The 9,703-nt window shown below is 48.5% G+C and overlaps 1 pseudogene; it reads right to left on the bottom strand.

The window, feature by feature from the left end:
* Window positions 1–838: 838 nt before the first annotated feature.
* LOC144133532 (uncharacterized) lies at window positions 839–1,464 on the bottom strand (annotated as a pseudogene).
* Between the last annotated feature and the right edge of the window lie 8,239 nt (window positions 1,465–9,703).

Below are 9,703 nucleotides of genomic sequence, written 5' to 3'. Positions count from 1 at the left end.
TTTCTGCAGGGCTCAATCGAGAGTCGACCCCTCGGACCAAGCCCTTGGAACATGCTAGATGAGGCGAAATGAATGCGCTCACTGGGTGGTTGGTGAAGGTCGTACACTTTAGTAGGTCTTCAATACAGTCTTTATCCGGCGACCTGCACAAAATACCACCCATGCCGAACTGCCGGACATCGGTAATGTGCATAAAATGCTTCAATGTGGACTGAAGGGCCGCCTGCACTGCCTCCGGGTTGTTCAGTCGGATAGCGCCCCCATCGGAAGGCACTAAACCGACCGGAATGCTCGAAACACCACTGCGGAAAAGAGATCAATTGGGAGCTGGTCTTGAGGAAGAGATGCCGACCAAGGGGAAAACCCCTGGCCGGGAGAAGAAGTAGACATTAAGCTCTCGTCCCGTGCCCGATGACCCCAGAACAGGAGCAAGCAGGCACAGACAAAAAGAAGGAGAATTTAGGAAGCTAGCGCAACACCGCCAGGTACTTAGCCGCTGCCCGAAGCCTGGGTTGCTGGGCCACGTCACACGAGCACGACCCAGACAACTGCCATCAACTTCAACTGCGGCAAAGAAGGCGACGATCCGTCTGAAGAAACAGTCGGAGCTGAATTCAGAGAGACACTGTGGATGGCTATGTGTCGCATTCTGTATGTCGCATCCTGTAGTCTTTGTCTTCTTTCATGTCTGTGCAAATAATGTCATGGTTGTGTGGAAACGGGTAATGGGCTGTACAGCTACCCTATTCACAAAGTCCATTGTCAGTACTCAAGCATCACTTATTTGCTATCACATACTACATAACATCAAGGCTCAGAAAATGGACAGCAGAGTTTGCCTTTTATTATGGCAGGAGCAGATTTGTCAAACATTCACTCATCAGGTAGTTGCACCAGCGGAGACTGGAAGTTAGTATGGCACATACAATCCACATTTCATTTATGATGGGGCCCAGAGAAAGCGGTACCAGCCTATCGAAGATATGAGAACTTTTGATGCGCTGTGTGCGTCGCTCAACATGTATCCGCAGGGATGCTATTTCTTCCGTTTCTTTTATCTCCTCTTCACTGAACTGACCTCTTCTCAGGAAAGGCGGGTTGTTCAAAGCCACGTTGATTGTCTCGAGCATTTCTTCAACCTTGAAACCTTTGTCTGCCATGACAACATCACCATCATTGAGAGGAAGGGCCAAGAAACCACTCTTGCTCACTCATTCTTTGTCAGAAATAGATCCTAAAAACAAATTGGAGACAAAGGTCATTGTACCATCGGGCGAGATGCCAATCAGTCCTTTGAAGGTGTTCGCTGATTTGTACGATGAGAATGTTGCCGACTGCAGTGCAAGTGAGCTGGCTGCCTGACATTTAATTTCTGTTGCATCCAGTATGACTCGAGTTGCAGAATACTTTCCTTGGAAGAAAAGTGGCATTTCCTTTTGAACATGTTCCTTTGACATCCACAGAGGTATCTATGTTAGTTTAGTGAAAGCAACTGGCCCAGGTAATACAGATTCTTGATACTGTGGCAGTTGACGCACAGAACCTGTCAGCGAGGTCCTTTTCAAAAAGTCCAAGGCGCATTCTTACAAGAAAAATGAAAAACTCTTTTTCCACTGTCAGGCTTCTTGGCCTACCTGCCTGCGATGGGTGTGCTTGTGATGAAGATTTGAGTCTGATGTTTCCTCCCTGTTCCCCTGGATTACAGAAAACTAAAATTGTTTTAAACTCTCATGTCATCATCACTGTGCTTTAATCTGTCAATAGAAAACTCTCTTCCAACTTTCTTTTCAAACTTCTCTGCTGTTGCTTTGGTGAGTTCCAGTTCTCTGCTGGTACGAAACAGCACTTTTTTTACTGATTTTATTTCTTCTTCCTTTTCTTTTGCTTCTTGTTGAGCTCTTTGAAGTTCGACATGAGCCTGTCGGAGTTGTTCTTCGATAACTTTCAGCTCATTCTTCACTGTTGTGATTGCCTCAGATCTTGTGCTTCTTTTTGTCCGGTGCAATCCCGTGTACATTGAGGCGGCTGTGATTTCAAGGAGCTGAAGTCCATTTCAGCATCCAGACATGCTGTTGGTACATGCATGAGGCGTTCCAGAAAGTTCATCAGAAATGTCGTCGGCTCGCATTCCACTGGCTGTTGTCACTTCCCCATTCACAGCAACATTCTGCACGCAACGCTCTTTCGGTGGCTTCATTTTCACTTTACTTTGCTTGTGTGCGAAACTAAACATGCTCGGCACTGCATCATCCTTGAGGCGCCTTGTGGCGGTGGCATAGTTTGCATAAAAGTCACTATCGGCGAAGTGCTTTGAGCACACCTTTGTGTGCTTGTTTATGCGGAATTCCTTGCCCTTGTCTCTCCTCATTGCGACAATCCATTTTTTTTTCAAACCAAGGATTTGTGGGCAACCCTAGAAAAGAGACCTGCAAAAGTACGGCCCACTTAGTAATTGGTTGAGGTGCAGGTGTACAAGCATCAATAAACATGCACTTTGAAAAATGGTATCAGATGTCTTCTTGTGTATTCAAGGTGAAGAAATGAAAAATGAACATTTTCTTCACCTCTTCAGTACATACAGTTGAAGACAGAATAATGTGGACCATGCGATCAAGCTCGTCTAAGCACCATCTAGCAATACTAATGTAGTGTCTTATACTTCTGCAAGTGTCACGTGCACTTGCACATAGAGGAAGAAAACCTTCGCATGTTCATTAATAAATGCGAGGCAGGAGTTGAAGCCACAGAGTGTGGCCCATAATATTTTGTCGGCGAATGTGCTTCAGTCTTGCAGAGAGCTCCGGGGATGCGTATGCACAGGAAAAGTTTATCCGTCGCGCGGTAGCAGAGTTAAGTGTCTAAGCGCACCCGTGTACCGTTAGTTACTGCTAAGCTAGTGGGACGACTTTGAACACACTAATAAGGCTGCCAAAGGCTGAGCTCTACGCACACGAAATTTCGAGCGAAGGCCCTAGCGATGAACGGCGCTGTCGCGCTATTTTGCCCGTGTCGCGCTAGGTTCTGCATTCACAAAAAAATGTTGCCCGTAGCCCAGAAATGCATGCCGCTTATGCTTTGTTTTAGGCTTCCAGTTTGTGCGCTCCTCCCCATGATCTGTCGTCGCCTCAGCAAGCGAACCGGCCTGGGTCAGCGCCGTTGCCGTAGAGAAAATATTCCTTTTGTCGTGACTGTGAGGCAGAGCTGCAAAACTTAGCTTAACTTAGTAAATCAATGTACTGCCGTTAAAGGAGGGCTAACAACACTTGGAGCGGACTAGACTATACGAGCAGGCGCACTGCAGGGCGAAATGCGCGTCGATCCGGGTACGGGCGTTCGATCAGCAGAGGCGGTGCGCCTATAGCCGTCGGTGCAAAATCACTCGCGGTTTGCTCACTTCAGATCAAGACGACAGATTACGGGAGTGTTTGCTAAGCCGGAGTGCGCAGGCACTGACCCAACGAAAACACCGCTGCTGCTGCATTATGTCGCCGTCGTTTGCTGCAGGGTAGCAACGGAGAGAACGACGGCGCTCCTCGCCGCATCGTCGTGCTTTTTCTCGCGCTCACAGAACTCACTATGAATGGTTGAGACGCGGATGCTAGTGAATGTAAAACAAGTGCGTATGAGCAACGTTTTGATTTTCTGTCGGGCCGAAACAGTCGCCAGCATCAGAAACAATGCATCTGCTCGAGTGCACCGCATGTAGCCCCTTTATATTTGTGTTCACTATACAGCGGAAAGGCTACACGGTGGAAGGAACTTTTCGCTGCTCTTGCAATACTTACACCATTTATTTTAACGTGAAAACGAACAGGCCACGGACGAGAAGGAACAAGCAGGCAGCTGTTTCGTGCGCTCCGTGCTCTTGATACACACCTTGTTTCCGTGCGCGTCTCTCACGCCGCGCTTGCTGCAGAAAGGCACGCAGCAGCATGCCGGCATCGCGACTGTAGCTTGGAGCAGAGAGCCAATGTCAAGGAAGACGGCTAAGACACAGAAACAAGAAAATTGCGCTTCTTGTGGCTGCGCTGGGCGCCGTACCTTTCAACGCGGCCCGAGCGCAGTCCAGCAGGCGTATGCCCAAGTAATGGCGGAAGGCACCGCAGTTCGCGCGCCACATACCAGATGACGCTAAATTTTCTAAAGGGTTTCACGGTCCTGCAGTGGACGACGAAGGAGACAGCTCCAAGGTCAAGAGCGAGGGGGTGCTGCGAACCAAGCGTCGACTAACTCTTTGGTGGAGCACTGTGTCTAAAAGCGCGAAACCGCAGAGTCGGAAGTGAACGAAGTCGATGAGCGAACCCCCCCCCCCCCCCCCCCGCCTCCTGACTTTAGCCTTTGCGTGTTTTTTTTTCTTCTTTTTCCTTTTTTGTGCGTTTTATCTCTCTTTCTATCCTTGTGCGCTTCCATCTTCGTTTTTTTTTGTTTTTGTTTTTGGTCCGGGTGCCCAAACTAGTGCTGCCCACCCGTTACAAAGGGCAAGGCCTCAAGTATCAATCTATCTATCTGTCTGTCTATTGAGGGAGACTGCAGCCCGTTCGTGATCTCTTCAGGCGGCTGATGGGCTGTTTTCAGAGGCCTCCCAAAGACTCTGAGCGATTTGTCCAACGGGCAAGGCGTCGCGCCGAACGGGCGATAGCGCTCCTTACATGGACCCCTTAGTGTTCCTGTATATGCTGCGCGACTGTTTTCCCCGCGCCGCTCGTAACACTATTCGCGGAGCGGCGATCACGTGATCACGCTGACGTATTTTGTTCCAGACCGTGTCTGCTCATGCCCAACACATGAGCCGTAGGGGGACAGCCGCTCCCATATTGAGCACAGCCTCCTTTGTTATCCGACTGAGGGGGTATTGTGAAGCCCCCACAGGGATGAGGAGCGGTGCTTTTAAACGGCCTTCTCGTCAGGCTCCTGCCACAGGAGAAGCAGCTTTCCCGCAGAGCTTGGAACAAAACCTTCGCGCAACTCTGCTCCCTGCGGGAGCATATACAGGAACTCTAGGACCCCTGGCAGCGCTGCAACACGCTGCCACGTTTCACTGTCAAAGGCGAAGCAGCGTCCTCCAGTTTTGAAGCGAAAAGCTTCACTACGCTAGGTAAAGCAGTCGTCGCGTATAGCCGAAGACCTTGAACGACCTTCAGCCCAACCACGTTAGCCGTGTATGACCATATGTGGTACAGTTATGGTGTCGGAACCTTGACCCCTGACCCATTACCTTTAGTTGACCTTTGACCTTAATACATCCGATGGGGAGATGTGAAGTCACGTGATGACAACCGATGGGGGTGTCGTAAGACCATGTGATACCACGTCGTAGCCACGTGGTCGTACGGCTGTCGCCAGTGTGTAGCGGAGGTGCCATGGACGAGCCTCAGACGCTTAGCAAGCGACCTTTCTTTTCGCTGAATTCCAGGGTTAACCAAATTAAGCCACTGCCATTTTTTTTTTGTTGGCACAGAAAATATTATGAACTGATCGTAGTATGACGCTACACGTGTACTATCAGTTATGGCTTCATCGCTTATAAAAATTGTATGTGGACCAGGATCACGCCGCGATAGGTGACGGCGGTACCGATGGGGAGCGGTCGTGATAAAGCTTGATAGTATTTCGCTGTAGTATTTCTCTTTTGCCTCTCTTAGCTTGCTACGTAAGAGACTTGACAGAGTGGGTATAATGGCGCTTCCTTTGTTACGTTTTTATTCTGTGGCGACAAATATTTCTTTTCAGACGGATGATTTCTCGATTAATACATGGATTGCGCTGATTTATTTTTTATTTTTTTAACGGTATAAATCTGTCAATACAATAGAAAAAAATTCGGGGGGCACTTCGTTGACCTAAAGTGCGGAGAGGCGAAAGTAGCGCGGTGTTGCTGCTTGTGTCGTTGTCGTTCATTAGCGCGCGCACGCTTGGTTGCGTTTAGGAGAGCGTTTAGACGGCGTCCTTCCTAATCGGCGTTCAGAAGGCGTCTGGCAAGATTGTCTGGACAGCGCTCCTCTAGAACGATGGTGGCGCCACTCAATGACGTCACACTCATGCGCAGTAGGCTGAAGCGCAGGTGCATTAGTCGGCTTACGTGGAGGAATGCGAAAACATGTGTTTTGAGTAAATGAAAGATTTTTTTAGGAAAAGAAAGGACGCAGTAGCTCTCAGATCTCGACACCTCGGTGGACACCTCAACCGCGAATTAAAGCATGCAACTGAAGGATCATATGTTATTGGTCCGAAGCACTGTCGCAAGCTAGCCTCCAACTTGACTAAAACATGTAAGCTACATGCAAAGAGAAATGCTATGACAGCACTCAGAATGTAGTATGGCGAACGGTTGCTCAAGATTTTTGTGAGTGCATTCGGGAATACTTTCACCACACTGAGGTCAACCAGTGACGACATCGCTGGGATTTCTTGCGCACTTCCGATATCTGTTCTCAGGCCAGCGTCGGCGCTTCGGCGGACGCGGTTTTGCGCCGCGCCTCTGTTTCCATCATTCAACTTATGATAAGGATTTTGTTTATTATCGAGTTAATTTAATCATCGGTGTGACATGACATGAGACTGGACATGACCTGAGACCAGACAAGGTCATGGCCGCAAGTATGAGCCATTAAAAGCTTTCGCCTTAATAATTTTATTTTAATTCATTCACATCGCACTGATGTCATCCTCCAACGTCAGATCCTTCGAGAAAAAATAAAAAACAGTCAATGATGCTTGTTTTATCGGCTCTTTCAAAGTGGAAAAAACGCAAGGGTTTCCTTCAGGCACAACGGTACAGTCGCTTTCGGTCGAGCAAACAGTGATCTGAGAGGCCATGTTCGACTGCCACTTCGTCGGCTTCAATCGCTCGTCCATAAGCACTATAAACCAGCATGGACTGTCCGGTTCCCGATATCCGGGTGCTTTCTTGAACAGTCTGCGTTTGGCTGTGGTTAAAGGTGACGCCAAGAACCAGTTCATAGTCATGCTTTTCTGTTGTTGATTCAAGCTTCGTTCGATTCGGAACTGGTTCCCAGCACTAATTCTGAAAAAGTTCCGCTGGTGCCGGCCAGCTGCCGCGCGGTGCAGTTCCAGTTCTTTGGTGCAGGTGCAGTGCGTCAGCAGCGCCCCACCTCCCTGGTGATAATAATAATAATAGTAATAATTGGTTTTTGGGGAAAGGAAATGGCGCAGTATCTGTCTCATATATCGTTGGACACCTGAACCGCGCCGTAAGGGAAGGAATAAGGAAGGGAGTGAAAGAAGAAAGGAAGAAAGGGGTGCCGTAGTGGAGGGCTCCGGAATAATTTCGACCACCCAGGGATCTTTAACGTGCACTGACATCGCACAGCACACGGGCGCCTTAGCGTTTTTCCTCCATAAAAACGCAGCCGCCGCGGTCGGGTTCGAACGCGGGAACTCCGGATCAGTAGTCGAGCGCCCTAACCACTGAGCCACCGCGGCGGGTGCCTCCCTGGTGCGGCAATTTTCAATCGGGGGCGCACGCACAGGCCTTGTCGTCTGCTCACCGCCGCTCGTGGCCTTGTCCGTTGTGTTGTCAGTTCTCGCGGTGCGTCTATTTTCGTGCCTCGCGAGACCATGGACGACAACATAGCCGAAGTCATTTTTATGGAGTTTCTGGAGTCCTCCGACAGTGAGGATGACGAAGCCGATGCAGTGCTTACCTTCGCAGCAGCGCAGTTGGTTCGGACAGACCGCAACCGAATCGCCATTTACTACGAAAGCGTTGTAGCTAGATATTTCAGCTTTGGATTCGTGAGACTATTCAGGTTGTCACGACAGACGTTTGAGGAACTTTCAGCGCGCTTCGAGGCATCTGTGCATTTTCCGACGCCTCGAGGAGGGCGCAGTTGACAGTTTTGTATCTCTGGACGCAACCATCGTAATTCGTAAGCACAAATTCAAGTTCAATAAACTTCTTTGCCAAACTTGGAGCGCTACGGTTGACCAGACGAAGGGCATTCGGTTGCGCTTTTGTTTCGGTTCAGTCACTTAGGTTCGGGGACTTTAATCGCGATTGAGTCTGAGCCGCGGCAGCACCATCCCAGCGGAATACGCCGCCACTAGCTGATTATACTCGAGACGCACGCAATGGCCTTTTTTTCTGTGCCGAATCTGTATATTCGTTCTATACCGTGTTCGAGGAAACACCAAGCTTTTAGGGCGAAAGCACTACTTCACGGGGTCAAACCTAACCAAGAATCTTGTGGCGTCATTGACCTTGGGGTTGAATAAATAAAATAAATATTGCCGCGACTCGGTTTCGAAGCCGCGCTGGCGCGAACAGATCAGCTTCGCTGGCCACTGCACGAGGGCATTACGATAAGGCCGCAGCCGATCACGCCTCGTGTTAAACTGTAATACAGGCGCGGGCATAAGTAAACGGAGTTTGCGAATTTGTTCTAAGTTCAAGCACGTCTTTCCTATGGACCTCCTTCACCCAGCGACATCACAAGGATGCGGTGGCGCTGATGTCAGGAGCGACTTTCGCATGGTAGGCAAAACAGGTTCCGGCTGCCCGTGCCTACCGCAGCTGCCTTAGCTATCGGCGGCTGCATCATGCCTGACTACTGCAGAAGCAGCATGTACTGACCAGCTGCGTCACTGTTGGATCCGCGTAGTAGTATAAAAGGAAATTTAAATTAGCCCCGATAGGTTTCTAGCAGATAAATACCGCATAAGAAAACTGGCTAGCAGGGAATGGGCCGTGGTAGTAGAACGCGAATTCTGGGAGTCGATCGGCACTGCCACTCAATGTACTTAATAGCATGCGAGTTACTGCGTTCATTCACCTGAACATCAGCCTGGTGCGCTCACAACTGTGCAAGGAAAAAAAGCACATATGTAGCTCTGCACGTATTTATCACATTGAGCCGGTGTGCACGGGGCGCCAGCAGGTTCACTCACCCCCAAGAAATGCGTTCTTTTGTTAATAGCACAGCATGTTTAAACGACGCGTTTTATGGCATTTAATATGTACCTGAAAATGTTTTTTAAATATGACTGACGTAATTATCTGATTCGAGTTGAAAGAAATTTGGTAAGTTCTTGCGCGGTCACGTTGGCATGCTTAGAATAACGTAAACGCCACATGCTTTTTCATATATTGCATCACGCATGTGTCATGTTTCATGATGTGGTCCATGATCGCGAAGCTTGTTTGGAGAAGCAGGCGTGCTACTAACAGACACGTGGCGAGATTGAGAGGAAACGCGTTTTCGTTATTTATGCATGCGTTATGTACCTAAATTTGGTGCAAATATTAAACTGCTGCGCTAGTTTCAGTAATGCGCTTTATTTTTACGTATACCTGGTGCAGTTCTTGAGTCATTACAATTAACACCCTCGTCAAGTCACCCCAAGGTCTTAAATAATTGAGTAGAAAGTGCGCTATTTTTTATGCCAGCATGTTCACAAAGCCCTGTTCTGTATGATGACGCTGTTAGCTCTTCTTTTAGATGATCATGTACTTACGCATGCATAGTTACATGAAAACGTTTCTTACAAAAATAACGAACATATATATAGTACTGCACGTGTAGGAAAAAATTAAGCGATTTATTACTTCTCAATCTCTCACTCGGAAATCGTTTGCGACAAATAGAATCATTCTATTTTCCTGCGTTACGAAATTACGAAGGTGTGAGTGATGCCCAATCGCAGAAAAAGTGAAAGGTCAGAAAACGAACCTTAACGTTTATTC

Source organism: Amblyomma americanum, chromosome 1 (genome assembly GCF_052857255.1).
Source record: "Amblyomma americanum isolate KBUSLIRL-KWMA chromosome 1, ASM5285725v1, whole genome shotgun sequence".
Taxonomy (NCBI): Eukaryota; Metazoa; Arthropoda; class Arachnida; order Ixodida; family Ixodidae; genus Amblyomma; species Amblyomma americanum.
The sequence above is the reverse complement of the archived record's forward strand: the minus strand, read 5'-3'. Positions and strand labels throughout refer to the sequence as shown.